We start from the raw sequence: 20,642 nt of genomic DNA on the forward strand, positions 1-20,642 counted from the left end.
TGCCTCCTCTCACTACTGCAGGGAAGGAACGCGTTATAGACACCCCCCGTTAGAACCCTCTGGGGGGGGGGTCTAGGGGGAGGCCTCGGGAGAGGGGGGGGGGGGGGGGGCGGGGGTAGGGCGGGGCTAGGGGGAGGCCCGGGCAGAGGGGGGGGGGGTGGGGGGGGGGGGGCAGTAAGAGGAGACTGTGGTTGGGGGTTGAACAGACGGGGGAGATGAGGGAGATGGGGTTAGCTCTGAGGGTAGCATCCATATTCTGGTCAGAGAGGAGAGCCAGCTGTTCGTCATCCAGAGCTGAGGTTGGAGGGATGATCTAGAATTTTGAGATGTTTTTATTTTTTTTCCGTGTTTGTTTTTATTGACGATTTTTCAACCGCTGATCAATCGACATCTGCGGTCGGTAGCCTTCTGGACGTCATGATCTACCTCTCTTCTCTCTCTCCCTTTCATCTCTCCCCCCCTCTCTCTCTCTCCTTCTCCCTCTCTCTTTCCTTCTCTCTCCCACTCTCTCTTTCCTTCTCTCTCTCTCTCCCTCTCTCTCTCCCTCTCTCTCTCTTTCCTTCTCTCTCTCTCTGTCCCTCTCTTCCTCCCCCTCTCTCTCTCTCTCTCTCTCTCTCTCTCTCTCTCTCAGTATTCCTGTGCTGTACCAGTGTGCAGGGTCGTGGTTGACCTTGACGCTTCCAGATCGTTCTCCACCCAAGGTTTTCTCCAACTCTCTGAGGACCCAGAACATTCTTCCAGACCCCCCAACTTCACCCCCCCCCCCTCTCTTCCCCCCGCCTCCCTCCTCCTCACCCCCCCCCCTCTACCACACACCAACTTCATCCCCCCTCTCTTCCCCCCACCTCCCTCCTCCTCACCCCCCCCCACCCCCCCCTCTACCACACACCAACTTCACCCCCCCCTCTCTTCCCCCCGCCTCCCTCCTCCTCACCCCCCCCCACCCCCCCCTCTACCACACACCAACTTCATCCCCCCTCTCTTCCCCCCGCCTCCCTCCTCCTCACCCCCCCCCACCCCCCCCTCTACCACACACCAACTTCATCCCCCCTCTCTTCCCCCCGCCTCCCTCCTCCTCACCCCCCCCCCCTCTACCACACACCAACTTCATCCCCCCTCTCTTCCCCCCACCTCCCTTCTCCTCACCCTCCTCCCCCCTCCACCCCCCTCCCCCTCTCTCCTCCCCTCTCCTCCCCTCTCCTCCTCTCTCCTCCCCTCCCTCCTCCCTCTGCTAGGTCATTAATTATCTAATGGAATCAATACAATCTTAGATTAGACCAGCGTGACCCCGCACGCCCCCAGGTATCACCACGGCGATGAGAATGGATGGAGGGATGGACAAGGAGGCGGGGATGGAGGGATATAAAAGAACGAACGAATGAATGAATGAATGAATGAATGAATGAATGAATGAATGAATGAATGAATGAATGAATGAATGAATGAAACAGTGACGAGGGAGAAGGTGAGTACCTGCTCCTGGCGCCTCCCTGAACTGAATGAAGACGTGCAGTAAATGCTTGATCACGAGAGAGGGGGCTGCTGAGAGAGGGAGGGAGAGGTAGACAGAGAGAAGATGGAGTGATGCAGCGGGTCGACAGATAGAGACCTGCTAATGTTCACCTGTAGTGGAGTAATCAATACCCCTCCTGCTCCTGCTCTCTCCAAGGAGCACCTCTGATGTTCAAGTCCTGCCGGACGACACTCAACATCAGATCCATAATGGGCCTGACCCAGCCTGGGCTGTGTGGACGACGGGGGAGCGCTGGGTATACGAGCCACGCAGGGGCGGACCGGCCATCGGGAGCACCGGGATACGAGCCACGTATGTCCAGACGTTTATTATATCAGATCCACCAAAGTACAGACGACCGGAGAATACTGAACGAGAGATACGCCGGCCCTCGGTCAAATACCGCATGAAGATACCGGCGAATACTTTGGTGCGTTGCTTTCTCTGACCCAACGCAATCAAGCCATTAGAACACTGAATGTGAGGAGAAATCGGATGCACAAAAGGTCTGATGCGAGTACAGGACTGAGAATACTGTCTATTGTACTGTAGGCTAGGGGGCTGTCCCCAACATGAGTGACATAAATAATGACTGTATAGACCTATGACTGTACAGACCTACCCTGTATATTCTATACTGACCATGTACTGTAAATATTCTATATATTCTACTCTATTTTCTATATATTTATAGATTCTCTATATCAGTCATAGTTCTGAATATATAGAATATTGAATTATATATAGAATATATAGAGATAGAATTATCTATATATATTATATATATAATTCAATATTCTATATATTCAGAACTATGACTGTACAGACCTACCCTATACTGTATAATCTATACTGCCAATTCTATACAAATATATATATTGCTCTACTTAACACTCTGGAAAAAAGAGCTGCAAAAAAGCTGAATCTTTTCCAGGTCGGAAAGAACAATCTAGAGCAAATGGTTCTACTGTATGTAGCTGAATAACAATGACAACATATATCCAACTGTATGAGCAATATCTATACAACCCCTTGGTAACTAAGGACCTACTACTGTATATATGACACCAGAGAATAGTCATTCTGAATATAAACTGTAGGATACGACTGCATCCAGTAGTAACACTAACGAGCAGCAGTATGCCTATCACAAACAAGCACATACAGTAGTAACACTAACGAGCAGCAGTATGCCTATCACAAACAAGCACATACAGTACAGTAGGGGCGGCTGTAGCTCAGTTGGTAGAGCAGGTCGTTCAGTGATCGAGCAAGACACCTAACCCCCAATTGCTCCCAATGAGCAGGTTAGCACCTTGCATGGCAGCTACCGCCATTGGTGTGTGAATGTGTGTGTGAATGGGTGAATGAGAGGCCATTGTAAAGCGCTTTGAGTGCCGCTAAGGTGGAAAAGCGCTATATAAGTGCCGTCCATTTACAGTACAGAACTGTGGAATCCAGTCGAATCGGTCTGACAGAAACTTAGCTGTGATTTAAATTCTTTGGTTTTAACATACAATGATGGTAGAGTTCTCCAGAAAGTAGACAAATATAAATATCTGGGTGTGTGGATCGACTCTAGACTTACTTTTAAACCACATATTGATTATGTTACAAAGAAAGTTCATTTTGGTGTAGGGGTTTTGTTTCGTTCTAGGCACTGTTTTACGTTTCATGTCAGAAAAAATCTTATCGTATCTTGCAACTTATTCTTCCAGTAATTGACTATGCCGACATTGTTTACCAGAATGCATCAGAAACCGATCTTCAGCCCCTTGATGTAGTTTACAACAAATTGTGTAGATTTATAGTAGGTTGTTCTTTTTTGACACCTCATTGTATAATATATGACACACTCGGTGGCTTTCTTTAGATAACAGACGGCAATTTCACTGGTGTCAGTTTATTTTCAAATGAATTCACTTTGATTTCCCTTATTGTTTGAAACAATTTTTTGTTCCTTATTTATCTAATTACCCATTAAGAAGCTCAGACCAGTCCCTCTATACTGTTCCCTTTGTCGCCAAGGAAGTTGGCAAAAAAAACATTTAAGTCTTTGGCCCCTTCCGACTGGAACACTCTACCTGTCAATATCCGTTTGTTGTCCTCGTACCGTACGTTTAAAAATACCTTGTTTTCTCATTTAAAACCTGATTGTCAATGTTTTCAATAATAATGTAATGTGCTGTCACTCCCCATTCTTTTCTTTTATGTACGTTTTAGACTGATCCTCTTTCTTCTTTCTTCTGTTTTTCTTTTATGTTGAGACTAAGGTTGTTAATTGTTGTCCTTGTTGTCACGTGCTGTTTCTGTTTTGTCGGTGTTGTACATTGGATTGTCCTGTTTGTATTGTTTGTGTTGTATTGTGTATTTGGGTGGGACCCCCTCGCAAACGAGATGCTACATCTCAAGGGGTTCATCCCACATTAATAAAGATGTAATTTCATTAGAAAAATAATAATGCTGTCTAACAAACACACACACAACCAATTCTGACCCTCCCTCATGGACAGCCATCCTCACTAGGCAGGCTGAAACACACACTGCACGCCTGGCTGTAGACTCTCAATTCCTTGAGCAGGGGTCTCCTGGTTATTCCAGAAACATGCTTTATCACCAGAGGAGACCGGGCTTGTGCTGTACGGTGCTGTGGAACTCCCTGCCTGAGAGTCTCAGACAAGCTGAATCTGGATCATCTTTTAAGTGTCTTCTAAATAAATAAAAAAGTCGTAGTTGTTTTTATTTTTGGAATAGTATTTTTATTTTCACTTTATTTTATTCAAATGACTTTCTTCCCTTTTTACTGTATTTTATGTTTGTTTTTTTAGTGCTTCTTATTATATATTATAGTTCTCTTACAGTACAATGTTTTTTTTATTTTGTTTGTAAAGCACTTTATAACATTGCTTTGAAAAGTGCTACAGAAAGTGAATTATTATTATTATTATTATTATTATTATTATTATACTACCTGATAGGAAAGAGACAGAGAGAGACAGAGAGAGCCTATGGATTCTAAATACAGGTACAGTATAATTTGACCCTGGTCTAAATAATAGGAGAGAGAGAGAGAGAGAGAGAGAGAGAGAGAGAGTGAGAGAGTGAGAGAGTGAGAGAGAGAGAGAGAGAGAGAGAGAGTGAGAGAGAGAGAGTGAGAGAGAGAGAGAGAGAGTGAGAGAGAGAGAGAGAGAGAGAGAGAGCGAGAGAGAGAGAGAGAGACCAGTACCCCTGGTGTCTCTAGCAGTCCAGTAAATCTTGACCCTCAGGCTGACACAGCATCAACACTGACCTCCACATACCCACAGGTTATAGCACAGCAAACTGGGTCACACACACACACACACACACACACACACACAGGCCCACACACAGGTGCACGGACACACACACACAAGCACACAAACAGTCCATGCACACACGCAGTCAATTCAGCTTACTGTACATACACACACACACACACACACACACACACACACACACACACACACACACTCAACCCACAGAACCCCACTGTGCACTCACACAAACACTCGAGCGTCCACACACCCAATACACAACACTGTATACAGAAATTAGCATTGAGCAAATGTCAGAGTTAAGCTTGGTGCATAAGCTGCATCAGGAGAGTTGCATAAGTTGTGTAGGTGGTCCTGTAAAAACCAGGCTACCTGTTTGGCTACTGAAATACCCACTGTTCCAACTCCACTCCGATAGTGTAGTCCAGGGTACACAGTGATATTTAGATATTTATTTATTTACCCTCTTCTCTTTCCATAGACACGCAGTATCCACCCAACTTATGAACCACCACTGATGCAAAACATGTTACAATTTCTGTAAATGATGAGCCAGGCTAAAACCTGACTTACGGATGACATAGAATCCTAGGAATGTCAGCCTGTAATTATAGTACCGAGTCCTGGTAATGTCTTTGTGGTTGCTGTTGCTTGTTTTTCACCCTAGTTATATTGGGTTATTGTTGGATGATGTTTATAATATATGACTTTTCGTTATTGTGGTTTGCTTATTGCAATATGCCCAGCCATCTGCTCTTCAGCCATGTCATCACATCAAGGTTCGCAATGGAAATTAGTCTGAGACGTGGTGTTATCCTTAGCTATGCTTTTTAAGCTATAGATATATATATACATATATGATGTAATCATTTGTGGTCTTGATTTTTCTATCAACTGCTGGATCGGTGCACGCCGCCTGTGTGTTTGTCAGACTGAGACTCGTACGTTTGAGAGTGTGAGGATGTCGATACTGTGCAATACGGTATTATTTGGAAAGCATACTGTACTTCCTTCCAACTATTTATGAATACACCCTGTGTGTCTACCTGCTGTATGCTGTGTCTGTGTGCATTCCTATAGTTGTAGTCAAACGTTTACATACAGTACACTTGTAAAGAACATGTTGGGTGGGTCCATGAAGCAATAGCTCATGAGAGGGTGTACAGTAGTATATGGCCTACCCTACTTGCACAGTACGTAAAGACGACGTGATACATTGGTCGTAGTTTGGTAAATTGCGACGTTACCAACAGGCGACGTTGTCAACAACATGCCTATATCGTCGCAAAGTAACCTATCCTCAAGAAGAATGGTAACGTTGTACGTCACTAATTTACTCATCTCACTTTACTCAGCAGTGGATGTTCATCACCCAGGCCCTTAGAGCCATGGTGCTATGAGCGATGGTCCTGTGAGCCCAGGCCCTTCAGCCCGTCTGACCTCCAGGCACGAGCAGCATCCATCGGTCGATCGATTAGCACCCCGGCCAGACCAGGGCTGAGTTTCCCAGAGGCATCGTAGCGCTACGTTCATCGTAAGCTATGGCGTTCATCATAGCGCTACGATGAACGTAGCGCTACGATGCCTCTGGGAAACTCAGCCCAGGTCAGGGTCTGACATGTCTACCTGTTTCATGTCTAGTTTATTTTTCCCCTTATGCCAGAAGCCCTATGCTGCCAGCACCTAGTTTCCTACTAATCCCTTTATCCTTTTTGGTTTTCAGTTAAGTCTGTGATGCCATTGCCCTTGAGACCAACAGCTCCAGCAGTATTGCCCTCCACGTCTTTCCAGAGCCCCCCGCTTACCCCTCTGCCATCAAGCTCTGCATGTGCTGGTATGCAGAATTTTATGAACTACTTCATGTTGCATGCAGGGATATACATTGAGTTAAATGTCCATTATGTGACAGTACAATTACTTATAGCCACATCTGTGTTAATATCCAGATTTCCAGCAGTACTGGATGAACAGGACCCTGCAAAAAACGGGAGGAGGAGCTGCAGGTCTTGGAGGATCGGCTGAAGGACAAGGAGCATCAAAGGAAGATGGTGAGTAACTGCAGGGCAGAACTTAGTTCCTTATTTTTGCAGGGAAGTGTAAAGGAAGTGTAAAGTAAATGATTGTCTTGATGTTTTGCAGACATGATATCTGAGTTCCATCGGCGGCAAAGATCTGCCTGATGTAGTCCGACGGGTGCTGTCAGCTATTGCCATACACAGAGTGTGGAGTGTCTACAGCGTCCATGGGAAGAGGGGGAAGAAGCCTCTCAAGAATATGACCCTCTACAATGTCATATTACGTAAGAAATACATACAAGAAATACATACAAGAACAACATATTTTAGCAAAATAATACATTGTCTTTGTTTCATGCCAAATGTGAATTGAAACCATTCCCTTTCTTTATTAAAGGTGCAGTTATGGCCTCTAGGCCAAATGCTACACTGACAGAGGTGTCTGCCCAGCTGCAGGAGACGCTAAAACATGCCCCTGCTCCATGCAAAAAGACATGTGATGTCCGTTTTTTTTTCATGTTATTTCTCCTATCCAGTGACATGGCATGCTTCCAATGAATTGCGAACACTTTTTTCTGAATGTATGTGAGTTGTGTGTTTACAGCCATTTAATTTCATTATGTCCTTAGGCATCTGCAGAAGCTCCAGTCCAGCTGACCTCCCAAGCCCAGCTGACCACAGCCCGTCTGACCACAGCCGAGTATTCAGATGAGGATGACCTCTCCGGCCCAGACCCTCGATTCAGATGAGGGTAACCTCCAGCCCAGCCCATATCCCCAGACCTCCCCAGATCTCCCTCCCCAGCAAGTTTTAGAACTTTTGTATATGCAGTTGTCAGATAATGGGTTGCAAGCCAGACATTGACATTCTTTTTTTTCTGTCTATGCGAAATGTGACAGACCATATGCACCTCATCCCTGCCTTGCACACCTATGCACATTACAAGCACCAACACACTTTAGATATAAATATGTATAGTATAAATATTTGTTTTGCATTGTACAGTAATTATTTGTATGCCCAATACTAAACTGTTAATGTGTTCAGTCTCATCTTAGTTTGTACCATAATTATGCTTGCTGTATTGACCATATGTCATTAATTCGTTTTTGTAATGCAAATGTTAAATATAGCCAGTGGTCAGGGTTTAGTAAGTAAGTGACCAATCTGCAACATGCAAATGAAGACATGCAGACCAAGTAATATAAATATGTGTAGACCACATCTCACGTTACTTCCTGTCCATGTTATCACAACGTTCTCAATTCACGTGCTCAATTACGTATTTAGATGACAATAGTGTTACTCCAGCTGATTGTAAATGTAGGTCAGGTCTTGGTGTAATTCATCAGTTTACTTCCCAAAATGGACATGGTTCCAATCTGGGCCAAAATCAACGGATGCTGATATTATTGTTTTGTCAGAAACATGAGTGAGCAAAAGCAAAAGTATTGTAAATACTGTAATGACGTTGCTATTGTTGGCTACAATGTTTTCCGTACGGATTGACCCAAGAGAGGGGGGGGTATAGCGATCTATGTAAAGTCCAAATTTTGTGTGAATGTCGTACTCACCAATTCTGTTTGCAAGCAGTTTGAAATTTTTGTTTTAAATCTTGAAATGACTAAAGATCATGGAATCACTGTTGTTGGCTGCTACAGACCTCTGTCTGCCGTCAAAGATCTATCTTCCTTGACTCAGCTTATATCTCAGTTGCATTATAGCGAAATTATTCTGGTTGGTGACCTGAACTGGGATTGGTTACAACCAGTGTCTGATGATTTTAAATCTTATTGTGACTCAGTAAATTTGACCCAGTTGATTAACGCACCTATAGTCGGCCAAATCTTAAATGCCCTGAGATGTCTCTCATTGACTTAATCTTGACGAATGTCCCCCATAAATCTGTCACAGGTGTCTTTTGCAATGATATGAGTGATCATTGTGTTGTTGCTGCTATTAGAAATGCTAAGATTCCAAAGACAAAACCTTGCTTGATTTATAAAAGAAATTTAAAGCTTTTTATTGAGCAGGGATTTTTACATGATTTGTTTCATTTTAACTGGAGCAGGATAGAACTCATCCCTGACGAAGAAACAGTCTGGACATTTTTCTATGATGGGTTCAGTTCTATCATAAATAGACACGCCCTGTTCTGCAGGTACAGAGTTAAGGGGCGGGATAACTCATGGTTCTCACCAGAGCTCTCTAGTCTAATTCGCGAACGTAATCTAGCCTGGGCTAAAGCAAGAAAATACAAGTCTGATACTGATTGGCTTCTTTTTAAGACTTAGCTTTTTGAAGATGGCAGCTGACTTCATAGCAGAACCGTTAACTTATCTTTTTAATCTCACCCTAGATAGTAAAGAAATCCCGACAATCTGGAAATCGGCCTATGTTCTCCCATTGTTAAAAGGGGGAGATCAGACAGTATTAAATAATTACAGGCCAATATCAAATTTGTCAGCACTGGCCAAAGTACTTGAAACTCTTGTAAGTGAACAACTTAAAGAGTTCTTATATAATAACACTATCTTATCTGCATCCCAGTCAGGTTTCAGGAAACAACGTAGTACAATTACGGCAGCCTTGAAAGTTGTTAATGATATTGCTGTTGCCCTATACAACAAACAGCACTGTGTCACTCTTTATAGATCTTTCCAAAGCATTCGACACGGTTGACCATGATATATTGAAAGAGAGATTGCTTCATTCAGGTCTCTCAGAGCAAGCAGGTGCATGGTTTGTGAACTATTTATCTGTAAGAACTCAATGCACTAAACTTGATGGTCTCATGTCTGATGTGCTGTCTATCTGTAAGGGGGTGCCCCAGGGCTCAGTACTGGTCCCCTCTTATTTACTATCTATATTAATGGTCTGGGTCATAATATATCTAATGCAAATCTTAATTTTTATGCTGACGATACAGCTATTTATTGTTGTGCTGCAAGTCTTGCCGAAGCTTTCCAACTTTTGATGTTGTACAAAATACTTTGTGCCAACTGAAACTTGTCTTAAATTCTGACAAAACGAAACTTATGGTGTTCACAAATACACAAAAAATTCAGGGAAAAAACATCGAGATTGTTTCTTCGTACAAGTATCTTGGAATTTTAATTGACGATGGTCTCTCTTTTAAACCACACATTCAGCTCCTGGTGAAGAAGCTGAAGCTGAAATTGGGTTTTTATTTCAGAAATAAGTTTTGTTTTTCTTTTGAGGTTAAACGGAGACTTGTTGCTGCTACATTCATGCCTGTGCTTGATTATGGTGATGTTCTGTACATGCATGCTTCCTCTCAGTGCCTCAATGCAATCAATACTGTTTACCATGGTGCTTTGAGATTCATCACAAACTGTAGAAATCATACTCATCACTGCACCTTGTATGATCGGGTTGGATGGTCTGCATTGTCTACTCGTAGACTTATTCATTGGTACATCGTTATTTATAAGGCAATTCTTGGTCTTCTTCCTTCTTACCTCTGTGCCTACATTTTACAAAAAAGTACTAGGACATACTCCTTAAGACCACAGGACCTCTTGCTGCTGTCTGTTCCCAAAGTCAGAACAGAAAAGGGGAAAATGGCTTTTAGTTATTCGGCTCCTTCTGCCTGGAACATGTTACAAAATGATCTCAAACTTGAGGAGCAGGTCTCAATAGATGTTTTTAAATCCACTATGAAGGTTTGAGAGGTGGATTTAATAGTATGTTCATGTTTTTAAGTAGCGTATTTCCATATAGCCAAATCACCAAGTCACGTGTGTAAACTGTATTGCTGTTGCATCTCTGTGTTTCTGTTGTATATTTCCGTCTGTAACTCTGTGTTTGGATTGCACTGCTGCCTATCTTGGCCAGGTCTCTCTCGAAAAAATCAATTTTTAATCTTAATGGGACTTTTCCTGGTTAAATAAAGGCTAAATATATATTTTTTTTTTTTTAAATATCCACAACGTGACATTGTGACATTGTGGGGACTTATCTGCATTTAAATTTGTCGCGTGGAGCGGATGATGCGACATCTATAGAGCACGTGGCTACGACGTTTCCGCAACCGGATTGTGTTAGTAGGGTATGACCGCAGCACAACCCGTGGCATTTAGGCCATATACCACAACCCTTGAGTGAGTTACTGCTTTTATACAACAGTTACATCATCGGGAAACATTTATGGGATAAATACCTACAATTTAAGCAGCGATTTTAGTGAACTCCGCCAAGAAAGATAGTTCCTAAAACTATCACGTTGCTATGGAGTTTCAAAACGATGAACTATGAGCCCTAGCAACCAAAAACTAATACTCCTGACCAACCTAGCTAGCCATGAACGAAGTGTAGCCTACTTTTGCTGTGCAACTGCAAGTAGCAAAAGTGGTGATGATAAACCAGAGTGGTAGGCTACAGGACAGATAGAACAACTCAAAACTGACATTGAATGTTTCCATTTTTCTTAAGGAGAAACCGTAATGTAACCAACAAACCCTTACGCAATGGAACCTTTTTACAGGCGGTAATAATTGGCACAGTAATATTTCACATAGAACAATAAAGAGGCTTTGCCCGTGGTATATGTAAGGGATAATGAACGAGGGGCGGGTCTTTGTGCTGTTTAAATGGCCGACGTGGAGGTAGTGAATTGCCCGAGGCGTAGCCGAGGATAATTCTAGATAGTAGATAATTCTCTACTCTGCACATACATATCTGCATTTCTACATCCGCGTCGGTCATTTAAACAGCACAAAGACCCGCCCCTTGTTCATTATCCCTTACATATACAACGGCTCTTAACCAATTAGATTGCAAGGTCGGAACTACCCATTGTATATAAATATACATACAGCAATGCTAATATTTGGTTACATGTCCCTTGGCCATTTTCACCTGATTTAGCCATTCCTTTACCACTTTTGTGGCAGTGGCTAGTTGCAAAACTAGAATGGAGAAGTAAGACGCCTCCTTCCCTCCACTAGTCTGGGGGTCCACCTTGGGCAAGTGGTAGTACCCCCTAGCCCCCCTACCTGGGGTTACAGGCAAAAACCCTGATGAAATTACAACTACAAGGAAGAGAGACCCGGCCCGGAGGAAGCCCGGGGCCCTCGTCTGGAGCCAGGCCCAGATGGAGGGCCCGCATGCGAGCGCCTGGTGGCCGGGCTTACCACGGAGCCCGGCCGGGCCCAGCCCGAATAAGCAACGTGGAAGCACCATCTCCTCCTCCATCGTCCCGTGGACCCACCACCCGCGGGAGGAATTGTCGGGGTCGGGTGCGCTGCCAACTAGGTGGCGGTGAAGGCGGGGGACACCGACGGACCGGACCCGGGCGGCAAAGGCTGGCTCTGGGGACATGGAACGTGACCTCGCTGGGGGGGAAGGAGCCGGAGCTTGTGAGGGAGGTGGAGCGATACCAATTACACCTGGTGGGGCTAACCTCCACGCACAGCACCGGCGCCGGAACCAAACTCCTGGATAGGGGTTGGACCCTGTTCTTCTCCGGAGTTGCTCACGGTATGAGGCGTAAGGCAGGTGTGGCTATACTAGCTAGCCCCCAGCTGAGCGCCTCTGTGCTGGAGTTCACCCCAGTGGACGAGAGGGTCGCCTCCCTGCGCCTTAGGACTGTGGGGGGGGGGACTCTGACTGTGGTTTGTGCTTATGCACCGAACAGCAGTTCAGAGTACTCAGCCTTCCTGCAGACCCTGAGTGGAGTCCTTTTGGGGGCTCCTGCAGGGGACTCCAGTGTCCTACTGGGGGACTTCAATGCACACGTAGGCAATGATGGAGAAACTTGGAGGGGCGTGATTGGGAGGCATGGCCACCACGATCTGAACCCGAGTGGTGTTTTGTTGTTGGACTTCTGTGCTAGTCACGGTTTGTCCATAACAAACACCATGTTCGAACACAAGGATGCCCACAAGTACACCTGGCATCAGAACACCTTAGGCCGAAGGTCGATGATCGATTTCGTTATCGTATCATCTGATCTGAGGCCATGCGTTTTGGACACTCGGGTAAAGAGAGGGGCAGAGCTGTCCACTGATCACCATCTGGTGGTGAGCTGGTTTCGATGGCGGAGGAAACTTCTGGACAGACCTGGAAAACCCAAGCGTGTAGTGAGGGTGAACTGGGAACGTCTGGAGGAAGAGCCTGTCCGGAGAGATTTCAATTGCCACCTCCGGCGGAGCTTCTCAGGCATCCCTGTGGAGGTTGGGGACATCGAGCATGAGTGGTCGGTGTTCAAAGCCTCCATTGCTGAAGCTGCGGCTGGGAGCTGTGGCCTGAGGGCCATAGGTACCTCAAGGGGCGGTAACCCTCGGACACCGTGGTGGACAGCGGTGGTGAGGGAAGCCGTCCGACTGAAGAAGGAGGCCTTCCGGGTTATGTTAGCCCGGGAGACCCCAGAAACAGTTGCAGGGTATCGACTGGCCCGGAGGGCTGCGGCTTCGGCCGTGACCAAGGCAAAGCAGCGGGTGTGGGAGGAGTTCGGAGAAACCATGGAGAAGGACTTTCGGTCGGCACCAAAGTGTTTCTGGAAGACCATCAGACACCTCAGGAAGGGAAAGCGGGGGACCATCCAAGCTGTATACAGCAAGGAGGGGACACTGCTGACCTCAACTGAGGAGGTTGTTGAGCGTTGGAAGGAGCACTTTGAGGAACTCCTGAACCCGACTAATCCACCCTCTACGATCGAGGCAGAGCCGGAAGATGATGGGGGGTCGTCAATGTCCTTGGAGGAGGTCACTGAGGTAGTCAAACAACTCCACAGTGGCAGAGCCCCAGGGACTGATGAGATCCATCCAGAAATGCTGAAGGCGCTGGGTGTAGAGGGGCTGTCTTGGTTGACACGCCTCTGTAACATTGCGTGGAAGTCTGGGTCAGTGCCGAAGGAGTGGCAGACTGGGGTGGTGGTCCCAATATTCAAAAAAGGGGACCAGAGGGTGTGTGCGAATTATAGAGGCATCACATTACTCAGCCTCCCAGGGAAAGTTTACTCCAAGGTGCTGGAAAGGAGGGTCCGGCCGATAGTCGAACCTCAGATCGAAGAGGAACAATGCGGATTTAGTCCTGGTCGTGGAACTACCGACCAGCTCTTCACTCTCGCAAGGATCTTGGAGGGGGCTTGGGAGTTTGCCCAACCTGTCTACATGTGTTTTGTGGACTTGGAGAAGGCTTACGACCGGGTCCCCCGAGAGGTCTTGTGGAGGGTTATGCGGGAGTATGGGGTGAGGGGGTCCCTACTTAGGGCCATCCAATCCCTGTACACCCAGAGCGAGAGCTGTGTCCGGGTCCTCGGCAGTAAGTCGTCTGCCTTTCCGGTGGGTGTTGGCCTCCGCCAGGGCTGCGCTTTGTCACCAATCCTGTTTGTGATTTTCATGGACAGGATATCGAGGCGTAGCCGGGGGGAGGTGGGTTTGCAGTTCGGTGAGCTGGGGATCACGTCACTGCTTTTTGCAGATGATGTGGTCCTGATGGCATCAGCTGCCTGCGACCTCCAGCACTCTCTGGATAGGTTCGCAACTGAGTGTGAAGCGGCTGGGATGAGAATAAGCACTTCTAAATCTGAGGCCATGGTTCTCAGCAGGAAACCGGTGGCCTGTCCGCTCCGAGTAGGAAATGAGTCCTTACCCCAAGTGAAGGAGTTCAAGTATCTGGGGGTCTTGTTCACGAGTGAGGGAACCATGGAGAGGGAGTTTGGCCGGAGAATCGGAGCAGCTGGTGCGGTTCTGCAGTCGCTATACCGCACTGTTGTGACGAAAAGAGAGCTGAGCCAAAAGGCAAAGCTCTCGATCTACCGGTCTATCTTCGTCCCCACCCTCACCTATGGTCATGAAGGATGGGTCATGACCGAAAGAACGAGATCACGGATACAAGCGGCCGAAATGAGTTTTCTCCGGAGGGTGGCTGGGGTCTCCCTGAGAGATCGGGTGAGAAGTTCAGTCATCCGGGAGAGACTCGGAGTAGAGCCGCTGCTCCTTTGCGTCGAAAGGAGCCAGTTGAGGTGGTTCGGGCATCTAGCGAGGATGCCTCCTGGGAGCCTCCCTAGGGAGGTGTTCCAGGCGTGTCCGGCTGGGAGGAGGCCGCGGGGTAGACCCAGGACTAGGTGGCGGGACTACATCTCCGCACTGGCCTGTGAGCGGCTAAAGATTCCCCAGGCAGAGCTGGTTGATGCTGCTAGGGAAAGGGATGTCTGGGGCCCCCTGCTGGAGCTGCTGCCTCCGCGACCCGACCCTGGATAAGCGGATGATGATGAATGATGATGATGATGATGATGATGATGATGATTTACCACTTTTGATGTGTGTTTGGGGTCATTGTCCTGTTGGAACACCCAACTGCGCCCAAGACCCAACCTTCTGGTTGATGATTTTAGGTTATTCTGAATAATTTGGAGGTAATCCTCTTTCTTCAATCAATCAATCAATCAAAGCTTTATTTGTATAGCGAATTTCATACCCAGAGGCAACACAATGCGCTTTACAGAGAACAAGGGAGGTGGGCATACGACCCACTCTCTACATATTCCAGAGGGAAGCAAAAAAACAGTAATCACCCGGGGGCCAGATAAGTGAGCTGTAAAAATTCTTCCCTGACCCCTCTCAACAAGGCGATCGAGCAAGCTCCAGGAGTATGTTTGTCTACCAGCTAAGAACATTTATGAAGCAATACATTGCATTAAATTACATTTCAGAGTGAGAGAGGCTAAAAGCATCATAGGAGAGAGAACATTCTACGGACATGCTACATCATCCACAGTAGACACAGGGGTATCTATCGGACTTCGGACTTTCTTCATTATTCCATTTACTTTCTGTAAAGCACCAGTTCCATTGGCAGCAAAACAGGCCCAGAGCCACCACCAGGCTTGACGGTAGGCATGGTGTTCTTGGGGTTAAAGGCCTTACCTTGTCTCCTCCAAACATATTTCTAGTCATTGTGGCCAAACAGTTCATTTTTGTTTAATCTGACCACAGACCTTTCCTCCATAAACCCTTGTATTTGTCCATGGGATCAGCAGCACATTTCAGTTGAGCCTTAAGGTGCCGTTTGTGGAGCAAGGGCTTCCTTCTTGCCCGGCAGTCTGTCAACATGATCATGATGATCATGATCATCATCATCATCAGGTCATCTTCACAGACTAGCTTTCCAGTGGAGCTTACAGCCATCTCGGTCCTCCCTACATCTGCCTGGCTCGCCAGCACTCTCCTCTCCCGCATCGGTCTTCAGCACATCCAAGTATGTTGATGTGGGACGCCCCTGTGATCGATGCCCGTGTGTTGGCTCCCAGAGCACTAGCATGCCTGCTGGGAGTTCTGGCCGTCTTTGGCAGTGACCGGTAAGTCTCATTCTCCTGGCTGCCACTCTCTCGCTCAGCCTTGGCAGTCCGCCATACAGGTGCCTGTTGGGAACATGCTCGTTCTCGTCCTCTCAGCCCATGGCGATGTAAAACACGCTGGACTGTGGACACCGACTCCTGTGTTCCAATACTGATTCATTGTAGACCTTTGGCGGGTCTCGGTTGATTCTTGACCATCCTGACCAATGTTCTCTCAGCAGCAGGGGATAGCTTGTGTTTTCCTTTCCTGATCATGGAAGTGACACAACTAGGGATGCACCGATTGCAAAATTCTGGGCCGATGCCGATGTTTAAAATAACAATCCGGCCGATGTTTATTTTATTTTATTTTTTTCCCCTTTTGTGCCAGGGAAACAAAGAAATTAAGTGTTTGGTTCCAAAATGCCGATTTTTATTTCACTTTAATTTGAAAGCAAACTACACGTGCGTTTGCGGCGTTACGTTACGTATCTTCTCCGAATCTGCAGCTGGGTAGGTTACGTTTTGCAACAAAAAAAGCCGTAATTGTTGCGACATAACTTGAGCCACTACCATCGGTGAATGTCATTTGATTTGCCGATGGGCCCGTGGCAGTCAACAAGAAAAACATCGGCCGATGCCGATGTTCGGCCGATGCATCCGTGTAGACACAACTGTGCCATGCACTTGATACTTGATACAGTTGTTTGCACAGTTGATCTTGGGACCTGTAGCTGCTTTGAAATGGCTCCAAGTGACTTTCCTGACTTGCTCAAGTCAACGATAGGCTTTTTCAGATCCGTGCTGAGCTTCTTTGATGTTCCCATTGTAGCATCTGTGGCTGAGTCTAATGATTGTATCAAATTAGCCATATTTAAATGGGCTCAGAGAAGTCACCAGCTGTAGTCAATCATAATCACTCACAAGAAGTTAAGAGACCATACCACAAAGCTAATTTGAATTATACAACTTTCTACATCACCAAAATTAATAGGTCATGTTGCAGATTTGGTCAAATTTTCAGTAGAGCCATAATAAATTCATAAAAGAGCCAAGCTTTGTGAATGTTTTTTGTAACAAAGAAGCACTGTATGTGCTCCAATAACTCTATCACAGAAATATGAGAGTTGTAGAAATTATTGGAAACTCAAGATAGCCATGACATGTTCTTAACAAGTGTATGTAAACTTTTTTACCACAGCTGTATGTGAATTTGTGCATGTTCAAAGCATTTGTGCGTACGTGAGTGCCTTCCTACACATGTATATACCTGTGTGTTTGTTTGTGTGCATGCATGCCTGTGTGTGTGTGTGTGGGGGGGGGGGGGGGGGGGGTCGTAGGCTGCTGCTGCATCTCCCCGGTGGCTCCCTGCTGGGCGGTGTGTACAGTGTGTGTGTGTGTGTGTGGGGGGGGGGGGGGGGGGGGGAGTGACAGCAGGGGTTATGTAAGAAGCCACAGTGGGCCAGAGTGGACAGGCTGACCAAGGATCAGGTCAACAGAGTGTGACACTAAACACTTCTCCCTGACACTGAGCTGACACCCTCTGTCACACACGCGCCTGTCAGCGCCGCTCACACACTCTGCTATACACGCCTGCCTGTGTATGTGTGTGTGTGTGTGTGTGTGTGTGTGTGTGTGTGTGTGTGTGTGTGTCAAAGGTGAGAAACCAACACCTCTGTGTGTGAAGGTGTATGTGTGTCAATGGAAGGATACCTGTATGTGTGTGTGTGTGTGTGTGTGTGTGTGTGTGTGTGTGTGTGTGTGTGTGTGTGTGTGTGTGTGTGTGTGTGTTCAGACTGAGGCACCTCTCTGTCTCTCTACCCGTGACTGTCTGCCTCAGTCAATCTGTTTATCCACTCTTCACCATGAATCAACAATCAAATACATCTCTACCTATTATTATTAATATTATTATGACACTCTCCCTAAACTCATATTTCCCCGAAGACTGTAGTGCAATATACAATGTGTCTGTCTGTCTGTCTGTCTGTCTGTCTGTCTGTCTGTCTGTCTAACGGTCTATCCGGCTGTTTGTCTGTGTGTCAATCTGCCTATTGGTCTGTCTGTCTCTCACACGCTGACACGCATATGCACACACACACACACACACACACACACACACTCAGGTATCCTTCAATCGACACACACACCTTCACAAACAGAGGTATTGTTTTCTCACTTTTGATTTCATTTTTCCTCACTTAACAATCAGAGATAACCGCAACGTTAATGAAGACCGACAATATCACACAATTTTTTGAACGATGACACGCCGAGCATTTGAAAATAACGTTTAAAAAGCAAAGTATTAAAACAGCACAGAGCAGGAGACCTAAAGAGACACTAGTTGTTTCTGCCACATAGGCCACCGTAGCACTCAGTCACGATGACACATTCCTGTGCTGTTCATCCCTTTTAGCAAAGTCATGTTGGGATATGGAGAGGCGTTGGGACGGAGAGAGCGTTGCTTGTTATAGGGAACGATAGAATAAGGCAGAGTCTGGATAAACTGCATCAACAGAGCACAATCGAGTCAGAAGTACATGAGTCAAGAGGACATGAAGATGACAATGTTCAGTACTCAGTATTTTGATCATGTTCAGGACATACACAGACTATATTGATGGTAATCCCAGTACTTTCAGTTCAGATATACTGAATGGTATTATCAACGTCACATCTTCTACTGAATAGAAAAAACTGTTATACGTATACTATATGTGTTTTTATTGTTTATAAATGTTTTAGCGACAAATGGTTTATGTCTATGGTTTAGATTATAGATATTACCACTATGGTTCAGATGGTGCTAGTAGCTGCTATGCATCCTGTGCAGGTGTGAAGTGGTAGCAGGTGTGTGTGTGTGTGTGTGTGTGTGTGTGTGTGTGTGTGTGTGTGTGTGTGTGTGTGTGTGTGTGTGTGTGTGCGTGTGTGCGTGTAGACTAGACACTAGACAGTAGTGCTCTGGATGGAGACTTGAGGTACAGTAACAGACAGTTAAATCAGATGCCTAATTGGTGAAAACAAACAATAATAAACAACAACAACAAAACACTGGAGAGAGGCGTTGCGTGTATGACCTCACACACACACACACACACACACACACACACGGGTGCCCACTCTAACTATAATTTGGTCAATTACGACGCCCTGCTGTGAACACTAAAACGCTGGATATTACTGAGCCATACTAAACAAGGTTGTGTTACTGCACCACACATTCATGTGGAAATCTGTTTTTAGATTTCTCATTAATACAAATAGGAATATTTCACAGAAATTATATTAATTCATTAATTAACGATATTAATCTTGATTACAAATGTGATGGGAACTAATAACTTGGATGATAATTCTGTAAAAATAGTTTCATTCGTGGCTATAGAAGTGATTTTCAAAAGAGTGTAGTCTCTATGGTGGCATGACAGAGAACAGACTCCGGTATGAATGGTGTGTTCTACATCACAGTAATAACACATTATTCAATATTTCACTCTGAGAAAACCCAGCAAGCGAGTTAGACTAGGAGAGAAGCGACGATTCTGACTTCAAAAGGCGTCACCAATAAGGACATAATCTAGATGTTTTACCAGTCTGACAGATGAAGGCGTGTCACTCATTCACTCATTTAAAACAGTCTGGGTTGAAACATAAACACTGATAACAAACTCATTCTAGCCAACTCTCCCTGTGTGTCTGTGAATCAAAGAGTATTAATAAGAGACTTTATATCCTTCATACCCAGCCAACACACTGTCACACACAGCTGTATTTGAGGAGAAAAATAAACTTTGATTTGTGTAAACTGGACCTAGTACCGTAGAAAATAATTGATTCAAACTGATCAAATAAATAAAGCAATTATTAAAACATTTAGTACAACACCGAGTTCATCTTTATGAAATCCAGCAGGAACAATAGACCAAATGATCACTAAACTGCCAACATGGTTTTGTATCTAAACTCTGACATTGTCCAGACTTGCTGAAATAAATACAAGAAAAAGTAATTTCCCTGAAGAAATGGCTGTGAAAAACATCAGTACTAAAAAGATAAAAGAATAAAATTTATATTAAAAATTTTAAATCAACAAGCAGTATAACTTTGAAACCTAACATAAGCGAAACCACAACTAAGAGATGTCATACAGTTTTCAGACTCAAGTTTGTTGACAGTGAGAGCACGCGCGTGTGTGCGTGCGTGTGTGTGTGTGCGTGCATGTGTGTGTGCCTGTTTATTTGCCTGCTTATCCATGCTGTGTGTGTGCAAACAAAAAAGTTATTATAACTTACCTGACGGGCATTTCCAGCTTTGAGTCCTCTAATGTAGGTTCTCTCTATCTTCTTCCTCCTCCTCCTCCTCCTCTTCCTCGTCGTCGGGCCGCCGGGCCCTTGGAATGCCCTGGCTGTGGCCCCTCTGCCCCAAAACACAGCAGACGCACGCCAGTGCAAGCCGAGCTGGGCTGGAGACGGGAGGCTGTGGGGGTTGGAGGTCGGAGGTTGGAGGCTGGA

The sequence above is a fragment of the Borostomias antarcticus genome, assembly GCF_949987555.1.
Source record: "Borostomias antarcticus genome assembly, chromosome: 1".
NCBI lineage: Eukaryota > Metazoa > Chordata > Actinopteri > Stomiiformes > Stomiidae > Borostomias > Borostomias antarcticus.